A 16,803-nucleotide genomic window follows, 5' to 3' on the forward strand; every position below is an offset into this window, starting at 1 on the left:
ATGTTTCTTATTACCTTATATTTGAACGGCCTTAAAATTTTGAATCTCATATTATTACAAAAATCTATTTATTCTGACATTGTAATATGAATATCATATAAAATTGATGAATGGGTTATATATATCCCCAATAAAGTTCAAATTGGTACAGGGACACGACCTCTATGTATCATTTTTTACACGTGCATAAGTTAGCTATCAGGCTATGTAGAAATTATCGAAACTTGTATATCAACCTAAAATACCTTGCTTCCAAAATTGTTGAAAAATAAACTTTTCGCTTTAATTCTGATTTGTTGTATAATTAGATATGTATGCTATGTTGTATAAAAGTCAGAAACATCAATATTTCTAATAATGGGGAAAGATGTCCTGGTAAGAAAGGTGTATGCCTCTCATATGGACCGTAGGTTCGAGCCCCACCGGAGTTTCGACTGTATTTCTTCACTTGACACCAGTACCGGTTGGTTCTAGAAAGCGGTTTAGAATGCTATAAGATTTGTTCAGAGCTTTATTGAATATATTTTTAAATCACTTTCTCTTTAAAAAACAAACATTTTTTTACCGGAACACAACATAATTTTAAATACTGCCTTAATACCTAAATACCAAAGGGAGACATTGTAAATTATTGCTTTAGCTAGAATGAATCTAAAGTACACGGTTATCGCACAAATGGCGCATTATTCCCCAAGCGCATGTTTATTGTAAACGATTTGAGATCGAATGCGAGCAAAGGAGTTTAGCAAAGGGTGGTCATTAAACATCTTTTATGGCATTGCGGCAAAGACTCAAAGAAAATAAACTATATATGTTGTGCGTACTTGATACCACGACATTAACCTTATAATAAATACAAATCAGGCATGCAATTACAGGAACTATTATTGCCTGAAGATGTCATGAAGTTATGCTTTCAAAGATATCAGTAAAAGGGAAACATCAGTATTGCCTGTTAGTTAAAAATCAGCTTTTAAAACTTCAAAGCAATTGCTAAAATGGAAATCTAAGGATCAATAAATTTAATGACGTTTTGCTACCAAAATCAGCGACAGTTTGTTTTTGTCTCTGACAAACAGCACATAGACTTTTCAAAAACATCACAACACATACAATATTGGATTATTTAGCTGTACATGTTTGTTTCATATTATCATATGCCTTCTATTTGTCAGGACTTGTAAAAAATTGTTACAGACAATTTCTGGCAGCTGCATGCAAAGGAATAAATTTCGTTGCAATGCGATTTCCTAATAATTTAACTTCAAATTAGGCGTCTTGAAATTCTCCAGAGGAAAATAATATGATATAATTCTCATTTTATTTCATCTAAATTGATATAGAATTTCGGATATATTTAGTTAAGCCCATCAGAACCGAATTGTGAAAATACCAGAATATAAGTTTTAATAATTAGACAATACGTGGAAAATTGTACAAACATTTAAATTTCCTATAATTTGTAATGCTGACATTTTTCTCTGTGGCATTTTTGCATCATTGTACTATGCAAATATTAAATATGTATGCAGAATATTAAAATTCTTATGTTATCCAAATGAACAAGAAATATAAATAGTATCCGCGTAAGGAACGATTAGCTCCTATGAGTCAAGAAAACTGTAAGATCTTCATTTGTTTACACTGACGACTACAATTCACATGAATTTGCACACAGTAATAAAACAGAAATAAGCTAAATAAATACGCTATCATTTAGATTTAAAATACACGCGTTTTTTATTAAAGACTGAAAGACTACCATTATTAGTAGATTTAATTGATTTTGTAATTATTTTGTTAATCGAAATCCGATGTAAGATAAATAAATAAATAAATAAATAAATAATATGGACAAAGGTACTCCACTGAGGTTTATGGCATGACGGGACTGAATATATGTTTTGAGATTAATGTTCCATTTGATGTAGATATAGATCAAAAGCTTGCTTTAAACATTTATGATCATTTGCCCACACTATTTCTCCAAAATAGTTATTCTAATTGTGAACAATGACCCAAATTGAAAAGCGTTGCAACGCTTTTTACGGCTATGAATAGCTGAGTATATTTCTTAATTATTTTTGTATATCTTTCTAGTTTGCGTTTCTTTACTGATCTATGTAGGACATTCAAATTTTATATATTCTTTAGACTTTTAAACCTCACTGGAGTAAATTTAAAAGCGCATAACAAATGTGCCACTTTGACCGTCGTCTAAACATGGCAAGTGTAACATAATTGTTATATATATCATGTCGATTGTTATGCAAACAATAACCATATTCTATACATGTGATCGAAGTATAATCACTCTAAAAAGAAGCGAAATGGTGAGGCAAGGTGTCCCATTGAAGCTAAGAGTTGTCCTCTTATCTATTTATTTAAGTAATGCAAAATGTAAAATATTTTACAATTCATTTGAATCAAAATCTTTTTTTCCATGATCTATTGACAATTTCATTTCTCTGAAAAAAACATGCATCCTACACGACAGATTTAATGAACTAAATGGTATACAACGTGATAAAGTTCAAGTGACATATATTTCCTTATTTGTTTACATTACATTCGGGCAAACTTAGATTGATACCATGTTTGATGAGAACACCAGTCTAGTTTTAGCAAATCATTATGAACTTTATTTGCTTTTAATTAAAAGATTACTTGTGAGCGTGAGAGAATGTTACAGAACAAATAATCAGAAATGTTGTTAGCTAAGCTATAACTACTTCATTCCATTGCAAATAGTATGTGATACGTTCTATTGACATAAAACTAATTCGAGTCCCTTACTCTATGAATAAAGTTTACATGCAATTGTGAATATTGCTTTCAAGTAATTGTGGCATGACGTGTTGAAATATGCTTCATAAGTTAACGTTGTTTTTGGGTATTCCTTCGGCAATCAATTTCCCGCTATATACATCACCGTTGCGTAACGTTGTCCTAACAGCTAAATTGATAGGAATGGGTGGTATGTACATTTATATTCACTTTATATGAGACGTGTCCAGTGCTTATGACCTTCTAGTAATATTCATGTATATCATCACTACGTACAATATAAATGTGTTCATATTTTACAACAAACACAAAACATTCCCAGAAAGTCATATCAATTATGCTTAAATTTTAAAATGTATTCACAAACAAAACAATTATGTTACACATACACTAAAACACTTTTTCTTTTTTTCTTTCTTCACTTCTTTCTTTCTTTTCTTATTTCTTTCTTTCTTTCTTTCTTTCTTTCTTTCTTTCTTACATTCTTTCTTTCTTTCTTATATAGAAGTACAAGTTAAAAGCTATCTATTAAAATGGAAAAAAAAGTAAAGCAAAAAAGTATTTACTTATTTCCTTATAATAAACTTATAATACTTTAAAAGACATACACAATCTGTTTGTGCGTTTTTGCATGAGTTATTTAAGAGCCTGGCTCTTGCATTGTTTGTTGTGGATCTTGGTGCGTCATTGAAGCCGCTTCTTGTTATCTTGTTATCATTTTATCTCAATGTTCTATTATCTGCCAGTTTTATGATGTTTTCAACAATGCAATAATACCGTCTGTCATATCATTCGTATTTCCCCATTAGCGGATGACTTACATTTCCAATTAAAGACACGAGCAACGACCTGATATAGAGTTATTCCTGGTAAGAAGGGGAAATAACATACATTGTCCGGATTGTTTAGAATATCATTAATTTATTGAAGTTATATTTTACCTGCCAAGTTAAATCTTTGAACAGAAAAAAGCCGCATGCATGAAACCTGAACATTTGTTGCATGTAATACTGTACATTATTACGAAAACAGTAAAAGATATATTCCTATATCCAGTTTGGCGATTTAGAATAAAGTTTACTATTTTGATGTTTTTAAAGAACATTGCACACAATTTCATGTATCTGAAATTATATGTAAGTAGATACAAAAGTTCAGCTAGCTGTTAAACTATAGTTAAACAACCCTTTTTGGAATCCCGGTAAACTGCCAATTAGAAATCACAAGACATTTTTGTTATAGAAAATTATTTTATGCAGATTTTCATTAGTTACGTGAGATACATTTCCGATACTTGTATGAGTAATGGAGATGATAAACAAGTGTTTGCAGGAAGAGAGATTCGTTATGCTAAACATTGCACTGATCTTGAGATAAAAACAAATTCTTTGTTTTTTCATGTTTGCCAAAAGTTTAAGCAAAGAGAATGTTTTTAAGAAGAGTAACCTAAAGGTTTTTGTTGACCAACTGATTGTGTTTTTATTTGTATGCTTTCTATAATTAAATAAAAATATCTTACAACTTGAGTATGCATGTGTGGATACTGAATTTCCTTCTTACCTGCAATATGTTCCGCAAGTGTTCCTAGTAATTTGGCTGACCAGTTATATAATAACGAAACCAAAACAATAAAATTGTCATCAAAGAATCAATTTTATCACATATATCGAATATAGCAAGGAAATTCAATATTTTAGTACAAATCAACATTGAATATCCCTTCTTATTTGTAGATGTAATGTTAATTTTGCAATAAAGGAAAACCAGGCATTCAATAACAGAAACGTCATTAGGGGAATATGTCAATTCACAGATATTATTGACTGTTTAGATAAAAGGAACGCTTTTGTGCTTCAATTAAACAGTCATTAGTCTCTGGACTTAAATTGACAAACGATAAGATGAATAATAAGTATTCTTTCGTCAAGACATTTTTAAATTATTTTTTGGATACTTTATTCTATAAGAGTGAATATACATAGCATTGAACAAAGGCAAATAATGATTAAAGATAATGAATATCAATGGGCTTTTAAAGTAGCTTAGTCGTTCACCATTTTTGTAAAACATTATGGAAACCTTAACAGAATGAATACGTCCCGAGCTATTTAGCTTAAAGTTATGTAATACTCCCAAGAACATATGCAAAAATAAGTTTGACGCAATATTTTTGTGGACAGAATCGATATATGATATTCCAGTACACTCTGTTCTAATTTCTATTCCAGGTATATGTATGCAAATAACCCTAATAAATTATGCAACCGGTTCATTTATATATTTTGTTTATAAAAATACAAACTTGCTTAATAAATATGTACATTGTAATACTGCAGTGTATTCAACATGTTCAACTACTTGTTACAGCATTGTATTTGACATGTTTTTATATAAATGGAATCTTCAATGTTAAATAATGAGAAGATCAACAAAGCAAGGCGACGTTCACATAACGCAGCCAAAACACAATCGAGTCACACCAGCAGGGCACCCAGAAGATACGGAACTGCACGAGAATTTTGTGTCATTTAATGAAAAGCGTCGAATGGCCTCCAAGTAAAAGATAGCGTTTAAGCCCTAAAGTATTGAATCTATTCTAGAATATAAATAGTTATGCTCCGCACATTTCTCAACAATTGTTAACGTAAAAGTACAAAGACCACAGTAACAAGAGTTTATTGTGATGTTCAAGGTCTAATTAGACGGATGATTATGGTTATTTGAGCTAAGAAAGGGAAGGTATCATCATTATTACCAATAATGTTGCCCATAAATGTCGCATGATAGATGATGTTTTACAAAGGACTTTAGACAGAAGTATTGTGGGGCCCATGATGTCATCACAAAGACGAGAAATGATAAATTTTGATCAACTATCTTATACAGTCCGAATCCAGCCCTATCCGAAAATATGGCATGCAAGCTGTCAGTCACAGAAATTATATCATAATTACTTGGTTCTACATTAAAGTACAGGTTTAATTCAATCAATTACCGATCATTGAAGATACCTGGGGTGTAATTGTACACTGTCAACACTTAGAAATTCTGTTTTATCTGTGTAATTAATATTCATCGCTCTTCGTAAGATTTGCGGGTGTCTTGGTTGAAATTGTTGGAGTTTACGACATTCCGTTAATTAAATACCCCTTCCGGGAATCGGTAAAACTTATCATGCAGGCTATAAATATTATTTCATACATTGTCTATTGTTATTTTTGCTATATATATGTAGGAAGATTTATTTTAGAAACAGCAACATGGTCTTTGAGTAATGTATATGCAAGTTTAATTTAGATTTGGCTCATTAAAATTTTATCGAGGAATGGCGGAACAGCGACCTCTCAGTTTCCAACGAATCCTGCAGAGCTTTCCTGCAATTCCAGCATCGTACGATATAAAAGCTCGAGCGCGCCCTTGATCGACCTCTTGCACGCTCAAAAATCGTTTAGGTTAAAATAACAAGAATAAAGATCAACAAGGCATAGGCAACGTTCACAGGACGCCGCCCCCGGGCACACCCAAGCAGGACACCCAGAAGGCACCAAACAAGCACCCGGAGTGGACACAAGGGCGAGACATGTAATGTGAACTAATATAAACAAAAACAGGCCCATAAGGGAATTAAAGGGAAAAGGGCTGTACGGGTGAAAAGGTGGGGAGGGGGGTTAAAAATGGAAGGGTAAGGGTGGGGGAAGAGAAAATACCTACCGTCAACGACAATCCAACGAGACAGACATCACAAAACATGTAAACATCCAAAAAACAAGTAACATTACAGACAAGAAAAACACGTGAAGGAACACAAAGGGGTACCGCCTTGGAACGGTCAGTGGTAGTTAAACCACTTGGGAGTTTAAACCGGTTTTAGGCGCGCCAAACCTCACTCTTAGCCCCAATATGTTCCTGAATGACACGAAAATGTATATAAAATTAATCCCCGCCAAGTGAAATTCTAACAATGGTCATGGTTACATAAGACAAAGTAAATAAAACACATACAAAATTATGTAAATATGTAGAAAAAGTTACTGCCTAATGACCATTACCAAAGTACTCGATGCCTTAAAGGAAGGCAGAGAAACAAGAAAATCACCTACAAGGGCCCGACGAAGCAAGGCAGAAGACGAACATTAAGACAATTCAGTCCCCAAAGGGCTTTAATAACTGTCCATCATAGTGTCTCCCACTTGGTCCGTCAGATGTAATCAAAAGAGGAAAGCGTAGCGACCAACTGTAAAAGGGTTGAACACCAAGCATGCGGTATGCCTTAAAATAATTGGGTCATAACCTCTTTTAATAAACCGTTTGATAATTTTAGTGAAGACGGCAGAAAAATTACTATGACCCATGATCCTACGAAGTTTGTAAACCACATCTCCATAGAAGTCAGGCTTGGCAATACCTTGTCGTAAAAGAGTTTTTAAAATTACAATTAAATTTTAAAACCATATCTGAACCACGCTATTTGTATTAGAAATTTCAGACTTATTTTTGTTGTTTCGTGACTGCCTGTGTAACCGGATACAGACGAAAGTGAAAGTAAGGATGGCGTTCGATGTTTGGATTCACCAGTTGGAAGTTCCATGGTTCAGTTAAGTTGTTTCTTGTTCATTTTTTATTTTTGTTATAGAAGAAGATGCTGACGGACGCTAAAGATGTCCGATGACCTTCATATCTTCTTAGTTTTGATCTCAATTAGGAACATTTTTTTGTGTGATGCGGCTGACAAATCAGAATCCAGGGCTTGGATGACGTTTGTTATTGTTAACATGTTGCACGTGTTATATATTTTTTTATGAAGATAGAGAGAAGAATGTACACGCAGAAAGGAACGAGTTGGACAAGAAGCCATTTTAGTCAAGAAATCTTTTACAGTTTGACAGTTCAGTTGATGTTCATGCTGAAAATTTGATAAAACTTCATAAGCTGTATTAGAAGAGATATTTTTCATCTAAATATATTTTAAGGTTTTTGGAATGGAAATCATTCATGAGTTATGCTCATGTCTCAGTCCTTCCTGTAATTTATAAGTCTATTTGAAGAATGTTATATTTGATACTGAAATCAAGAAGAGATTTATGCTTGTGTTCCTGCTTAAAGTTGCTTTTAATGTGTGAGAAGTGGTATATAAGTGTCTCACTTATCGTATGTCTCTGCATGGCTTTTAGTGTAAGAACAGTGGTATATGAGCTTATATATCTCATCTCACTCTCTTTTGCATGTGCTTATGTTCGAGCAGTGATCTATGAGTATTTTACTCATCACACTCTCATGATTTCGCAGTTTAGATGAGTAATGCTTATCTTTGTGCTTATATATATTTTATCCAGTATAATGATGACCTAGATCTTGACCAATATATCTGAAGCTGATGTTTATAAGAAGTCACAGATTACAGACACAGATTAAACGATTTATGAAATTTATATGTACACATTTTTTTGAAGATATATTTCAATTATATTGATGAAACTTAACATTATATGGCTTTTACTTCATCCCTCATGTCTCTCACTTATCATATTTAGGTTATTATGGTATCGGGGTCTGGCTCCTTAAGCTTGAATTCGAACCATATTTGAAGTTATTTCATAGTGCCGGCCCCACTGGACCCTGACAGTATTGACACTTGCCTATTCTAAGTGATATTGAAAATGCATGATGATGTCTCATTTTGAAATGCCTCAAAATTTAAATACCTACTGACAAAATCTTACAGTTCTATGTATGAAACGAAAACACATTTTTATTCTAGGAAAAGTTATCCAGTGTACATAAAAATATTACTAACTTAAGCTTTATGAAATATCTGTTAAAATATTACTTTCGGAAAGTGCACAATTTATGCATAACTGATAGTTGACTTTAAAGTTTAGACATGCAATATACCGAAATAAAACTATAATGCAAAATGATAAAACATTCATTTCGAAACATAAATTCTGTTATCAAACGTCAACAGGCCTTTTGAGACACGCACGTGTGTTGCTACGTAAAAGTTTCAAAGTGGTTTTACCAAGTTGTATTGTTATTACACCATGTTGTGTTGTTATTTGATTACACATTTCCCAAGAGGACACATGTAAGCAAATAAGCGGTTTCTCGAGAACTTTATAATTATAACCATGAAAATGAAAATCATTGAGTACAATGTCTTAGAAATGAGACAAATATAAAATATCGGACAATAATTCATTTTTGTGCAAGCAGTTCATTCAGAAATATTTAACTGTATCGTGAAAAATGCAGAAATGTTATAATTTCATACATAAATGTCTTCAAACATCAAAGAAATTCAATATCACTTAAAATATACGATAGATATTCCACAATCTTGCTGCAACGACATTAAACTCGTAATAATTACAAATCAGGCATGCAATCACCGGAACTATTATTGCCTGAACATGTCATGCGTTTACGCTTTCTAAGATATCATTGACTGTCTAGTTAAAAGGAAACATCTTTATTGCTTGTTGTAAAATATTTAGCTTCTAGAATTTCAAAGAAGTTGCTTAAAGACATAAATCTTGATCAATAATGGAGTATTGTCGTCAAAACAATGAAAGAACAAAACAATTTCTTCATATCTTTAGCCGACAACACTTTCAGTAACAACAGTAAACTGGCATAGATATTACAATACCTTTTTAGTTAAAACATGCAACAATGTAGACAGTAACGTGTTGTCAAACACGATATGTGCTAAAGTACAACAAGGCGCACAATCTGGTGTGTTTCCAAAGGACTATGCTAGCAATGTCCAAAACGACAGGAAAATTCATACTGACAGTAAGGGACTAAAATAAAAAATCAATAAGGATGTTTTTTCTTGTTAATTTAACTTATTGTTACCAGTATGTCTCCAAATATCTATATGATAGAAATTATAACTATTCCTTATTAAAAACAAAATGTGGCATATATGATATGATAGGGTCATTAATTTAAATTGCATAAAAAATTGTAGAAATTACTTTAGTACGTTTAGACAATTTATTTCAAATGTTACTTTTTACTTTATAGATACAAGTACATGTAGCCCAATATTCAAATATTACAATAACTTCAAAGTATCATTGCGAATTGTAAAAGAAATTATCAACATATATAACACCTCTGACTCATTCACGTGACAACCGTTGATACTAGAATAAGCCACTTTCCCAAATATTGTGTGACAATAAAGCGTATATCATTTTGTTGTATCAGACAGTATAAATTGAATTGTCATTTTCTCATTTCTATAATCTATAAAATACGATAACCAGTTTTCTATTAAATCTACACAAACCTTTTATGGAACCTATATTTATATAAAATTCTTCTTATAATATTATTATGTTATGTGAAGAGCGTTTAAAAATGTACGCGCACAATCATCATTTTGTTAATTTAAAGAAAAGCGTAACTTACTTTAACAGAACACAATAATTCATTTAACAAAATTATGATGTAGTTTAGTTCAAAATATTGAAAACCAACTTAAATAAACGGGTATTTGTAAATTATAATCTAACACTTGCTGGCTCATGTATAAACGAGTAATTCAATAGTATTTTCTGTATACTGGTAGATGTATTTTAGGCGGAATCCAAAATAGCATGCGTGTTTATATGTTATACTTTGACATTTTGTGAATATATCAAAGATTATTTTCAATAAAAATAGTTATGATTTGTTTATTCGTTCGTTTGTTCCTTTATTATTCATTCATTATTCATTCATTAATTATTCGTTCGTTCGTTTGTTCGTTCATTCAATATCAATAAATCAGTCAATGTCAAATAACATGTTAACGACTAAGCTTTGGTGTGATCTATGTTCTATGTTGCTCTCCCAAATTCCAAATTTTGTCGATTCCTTTCGATGAATTTGGAACTATATAATCTTGACATTTGAGTTAAAACATATATATGTACTTGAGATCTATAATTGTGAAAAAGGTATTTGCAACTGAAAATAATACATTTATATAAATGAAGTATAAATTAATACGCTTCCTGGAACTCGCGCTTGTACTGGTGTCATTATACAACACAATGATATGACTCGATAAGGAATAGTTTATTACTTTATGTGTGTGTGTGTGCAATTTCAAGTATGTTTTTGTTTTATAACTTTGAAATATTGCAGACTTTACTGTTTACCATTTGTTCAATCAACATCCGTTTTCATTTATAATAACCCCGTAAATACCAATCGATGCTCAATTTATACACTTTAAGTATTGCTTTTGATTACTTAATGGACAAACAGATTCATTCCCCAATCACTTCTGGCAGCATTTCGATTTTTGCCTGCACGGTCTATATGAAATTAGCCATATCATTTCATATTGCATGGGCCGCAATAACTGTCGACAGTTTATTGACTTTGTCTGGCTTCTGTTGAAATCATAATTTAGATTACAAAATGTTGATGTTTTTCAAGCATGTTTAACAAGATGTATCTGAAAAACAAAACAACACTTCAATGATCATTGATTCATATATCGATTGATACAATGTACAGAATTTTTTATAAAATGACTTTTCGTATGAAATATATTCTGTCCAATATATACACAAATGTAATGATATATACGATGTTTGAAATGTATTCACAAGAAATATCTTATGTTCGATACCGGTTTTAAATAATAATAGGTTCGTTTTACCCGATCATCTTCATAATGATTTTTTTTATATAAAAATGAATAAAGACGGAGAAGGGATTGCTTAAAAAAAAGAAAATGACAGGTTTCTAATTTATGTATATTTCAATTTGTGATCGATTACGGTGCATTCATTTGAAAAAAGTGAAACTGCTTTAAACTTCCTCCTTTCACATTCTTGTATAGAGAGCATAGATTGAACTATTGCAATTTTAGAAATAAACAAGAGACGATTATGTAACTGGTAATTGTATTTCGCATTTTCATTTTACTCTATAATAGTAAACTATATAAGCAGTAATTGATTGATAAACGATCTGCTGTAACATGATATAAAGTTATATAATACATTATTCAATATTTTTTAACAAAAACATCGCATGCAGGACAATGTTTCCTACTACCTCATATTTGAATGGCCTTAAAATTTTGAATCTCATATTGTTACAAAAATCTATTAATTCTGACATTGTAATATGAATATCATATAAAATTGATGAATGGGTTATATATAGCCCCAATAAAGTTCAAATTGGTACATGGACACGACCTCTATGTATCATTTTTTACACGTGCATAAGTTAACTATCAGGCTATGTAGAAATTATCGAAACTTGTATATCAACCTAAAATACCTTGCTTCCAAAATTGTTGAAAATAAACTTATCGGTTTCATTCTGATTTGTTGTATCATTAGATACGAGTATGTATGCTATGCTGGTACAAATCTAAATAGATCTATCCTGTTGTATAAAAGTCAGGAACATCAATATTTCTAATTATGGGGAAAGATGTCCTGGTAAGAAAGGTGTATGCCTCTCATATGGACCGTAGGTTCGAGCCCCACCGGAGTTTCGACTGTATTTCTTCACTTGACACCAGGACTGGTTGGTTATAGAAAGCAGTCTAGAATTCTTTAAGTTTCATTCAGAGCTTTATTAAATACCTATTTAAATTACTTTCTCTTTTAAAAAAACAAACAGCTTTTAACCGTAACACAACATAATTTTAAACACTGCCTTTATACCTAAATACCAAAGGGAGTCATTGTAAATTATTGCTTTAGCTATAATCTAAAATTGTTATCGCACAAATGGCGCATTATTCCCCAAGCGCATGTTTATTGTAAACGATTTGAGATCGAATGCGAGCAAAGGTGTTTAGCAAAGGGAAGCCATATTTTTTATGGCACTGCAGCAAAGACTCAAAGAAAATAAACTATATATGTGGTGCGTACTTGATGCCACGACATTAACCTTATAATAAATACATATCAGGCATGCAATAACCGGAACAAATTATTGTCTGAAGATGTCATGAAGTTATGCTTTCAAAGATATCGGTTAAAGGGAAGCATCAGTATTGCCTGTTAGTTTAAAAAACAGCTTTTAAAACTTCAAAGCAATTGCTAAATTGGAAATCTAAGGATCAATAAAGTTAATGACGTTTTGCTTCCAAAATCATCGACAGTTTGTTTTTGTCTCTGACAAACAGCACATAGACTTTTCAGAAACATAACAACACATATAATATTGGTTTATATTTAGGTATACATGTTTTTTTTTATTTTATATTATCATATGCCTACAATTTGTCAGGACTTGTAAAGAATTGTAACAGACAATTTCTGGCAGCTGCCTGCAATAAGAATAAATTTCGTTGCAATTCGATTTCCTAATAATTTAACTTCAAATTAGGCGTCTTGAAATTCTCCAGAGGAAAATAATATGATATAATTCTCATTTTGTTTCATCTAGATTGGTATAGAATTTCGGATACATTTAGTAAAGCCCATCAGAACCGAATTGTGAAAATACCATTTATAAGTTTTAATAATTAGACAATACGGGGAAAGTTGTACAAACATTTAAATTTCATATAATTTGTAATGCTGACAGTGTAAATTCTCTGTAACATTCCAAAGACTTCACATTTAAAAAAAAAAACCTAAACAATTTATGTAATTACGTACAATTTACAAGTTAGTGCGAACCCCTATCAAAATGCACGGACCCATGGATATTTCGATTATATAAAATTTATCAGCTCGACGCGATGTGAGGGGTGTTTTGTTTTCAAATCGGCACTGAATTGTAACTGTATCTTTGTTCTTTGTGGTATTTTTGCATTATTGTACTATGCAAATATTTAACATGTAATAAACTATGCAGAATATTAATTTCTTATGTTATCCAAATGAACAAGAAATATAAATAGTATCCGCGTAAGGAACGATTTGCTCCTATGAGTCAAGAAAACTGTAGGATCTTCATTTGTTTACACTGACGACTACAATACACATGAATTTGCACACAGTAATAAAACAGAAATAAGCTAAATAAATACGCTTCCATTTAGATTGAAAATGCACGCGTTTTTTTATTAAAGACTGAAAGACTATCATTATTAGTAGATTTAATTGATTTAATTGATTTCATAACTATTTTGTGAATAGAAACCCGATGTAAGACAAAGAAAAATATAAATAAAGATGGCCCAATATGAAAAGCGTTGCAACGCTTTTTACGGCTATGAATAGCCAGAAATACGAGTTTCCAATTCATTTCTGAGTATATTTCTTAATTATTTTTGTATATCTTTCTAGTTTGCGTGTCTTTACTGATCTATGTAAGACATTCAAATTTTATATATTCTTTAGACTTTTAAACCTCACTGGAGTAAATATAAAAGCGCATAACAATTGTGCCACTTTGACCGTCATCTAAACATGGCAAATGTAACATAATTGTTATAAATATCATGTCGATTGTTATGCAAACAATAACCATATTCTATACATGTGATCGAAGTATAATCACTCGAGAAAGAAGCGAAATGGTAAGGCAAGGTGTCCCATTGAAGCTAAGAGTTGTCCTCTTATCTATTTATTTAAGTAATGCAAAATGTAAAATATTTTACAATTCATTTGAATCAAACTCTTTTTTCCAGGGAACTATTGACAATTTCATTTCCCTGAACAAAATATGCAAGCTACACGACATATTCAATGAACTTAATGGTATACAACGTGATAAAGTTCAAGACAAAAATAACCTCTGGAATATTTTCTTAATTTGCTTACTTAGAGTGATGCCATGTTTGATGAGAACACCAGTCTAGCTTTAGCAAATCATTATGAACTTTATTTGCTTTTAATTAAAAGATTAGTGGTGAGCGTGAGAGAATGTAACAGAACAAATAATCAGAGAGGTTGTTAGCTTAGAAAATACTGCTTAATTCCATTGCAAATAGTATGTGATACGTTCTATTGACATAAAACTAAGTCCCTTACTCTTTAAATTGTGAATATTGCCTTCAAGTTATAGTGAGATGACGTGTTGAAATATGCTTTTTAAGTAAACGTTGTTTTTGGGTATTCCTTCGGCAATCAATTTCCCGCTATACATCACCGTTGAGTATGTTGTCCTCACAGCTAAATTGATAGGAATGGGTGGTATGTACGTTTATATTCACCGTATATGAGACGTGTCTGGTGCTTCAGACCTTCTAGTAATATTCATGTATATCATCACTACATACAATATAAATGTTTTCATATTTTAGAACAAACGAGAAACATTCCCAGAAAGTCATATCAATTATGCTTAAATTTTAAAATGCAATCACAAACATGACAAATATGTTACACATACACTAAAGCCCTTTTTTGTTCTTTCTTTCTTTTTCTTTCTTTCTTTCTTTCTTTCTTTCTTTCTTTCTTTCTTTCTTTCTTTCTTTCTTTCTTTCTTTCTTTCTTATATAGAAGTACAAGTTAAAGGCTATCTATTAAAATGGAAAAAAGTAAAGCAAAAAAGTATTTACTTATTTCCTTATAATAAACTTGTATACTTTAAAAGTCATACACAATCTGTTTGTGCATGAGTTATTTAAGTTTTACTTCCTCCAAATTGTTCTTCTTATTATCTGCCAGTTTTATGATGTTTTCAACAATGCAATAATACCGTCTGTCATATCATTCGTATTTCCCCATTAGCGGATGACTTTCATTTCCAATTGAAGACACGAGCAACGACCTGAGATGGAGTTATTTCTGGTAAGAAGGGGAAATAACATACATTTTCCGGGTTGTTTAATATTAATTTTGCAATAAAGGAAAACCAAGCATTCAATAACAGAAACTACATTGAGGGAACATGTCGATTCACAGATATCATTGACTTTTTAGATAAAAGGAACGCTTTTGAGCTTCAATTAAACATTCATTTAGTCTCTAGACTTAAATTTAAAAATGTAAAGATGAATAATAAGTATTCACTCGTAAAGACATTTGTAAAAATTTTTTGGATACTTCATTCTATAAGAGTGAAATCAATATACATAACATTGAACAAAGGCAGATAATGATTAAAGATAATGAATATCAATGGGCTTTTATAGAAGCTTAGTCGTTCACCATTTTTGCAAAACATTATAGAAATCTTAACAGGCGAATGAATTGCGCATGACATCATGTATACCGTCCTTAAAGTTATGTAATACTCCCAAGAACATATTAAAAAATAAGTTTGACGCAATATTTTTTGTGGAAATAATCGATATTAGATATTCCAATACACTCTGTTCTAATTTCTATTCCAGGTATATGTATGATGCTTAATAAATATGTACATTGTAATACTGCAGTGTATTGAACATGTTCAACTACTTATTACAGTATTGTATTTGACATGTATTTTTATAAATGGAATCTTCAATGTTAAATAATGAGAATAAAGATCAACAAAGCAAGGCGACGTTCACATAACGCAGCCCCAAAACACAATCTAGTCACACCAGCAGGGCTCTAGAAGAAACGGAACTGCACGAGAATGTTCGTGTCATTTAATGAAAAACGTCGAATGGCCTCCAAGTAAACGAAAGCGTGTGCCCTAAAGTATTGAATCTATTCTTGAATATACATCGTTATGCTCCGCACATTTCTCAACAATTGATAACGTACAAGTACAAACACGAACGTTACTAGAGTTTATTGTGATGTAGATGTCTAATTAGACGGATGATTATGGTAATTTGAACTAAGAAAGGGAAGGTAACATCATTATTACCAATAATGTTGCCCATAAATGTCGCATGATCAATGATGTTTTACAAAGGACTTTCGACTTGACTATTCTAAGTGATATTCAAGATACATGATGATGTCTCATTTTGAAATACCTCAAAATTGAAATACTTACTGATAACAACTAACAGTTCTATGTATGAAACGAAAACAAAGTTTTATTACAGGAAACGTTATCCAGTGTACTTAAAAAGATTACTAACTTAAGCTTTATGGAATATGTTAAAATATTACTTTCGGAAAGTGCACAATTTATGCATAACTGATAGTTGAC

At 31.4% G+C, this 16,803-nt stretch overlaps 1 protein-coding gene across 3 annotated transcripts in view; it reads right to left on the reverse strand.

Moving 5' to 3' along the window:
* Positions 1 to 16,803, reverse strand: part of LOC132720819 (zwei Ig domain protein zig-8-like) — a 112,930-nt gene that overhangs the window by 46,739 nt on the left and 49,388 nt on the right. The gene's annotated exons all lie outside the window — the stretch shown is intronic.

Source organism: Ruditapes philippinarum, unplaced genomic scaffold (genome assembly GCF_026571515.1).
Source record: "Ruditapes philippinarum isolate M1 unplaced genomic scaffold, ASM2657151v2 ctg1950_1_1_1_1, whole genome shotgun sequence".
Lineage (NCBI taxonomy): Eukaryota > Metazoa > Mollusca > Bivalvia > Venerida > Veneridae > Ruditapes > Ruditapes philippinarum.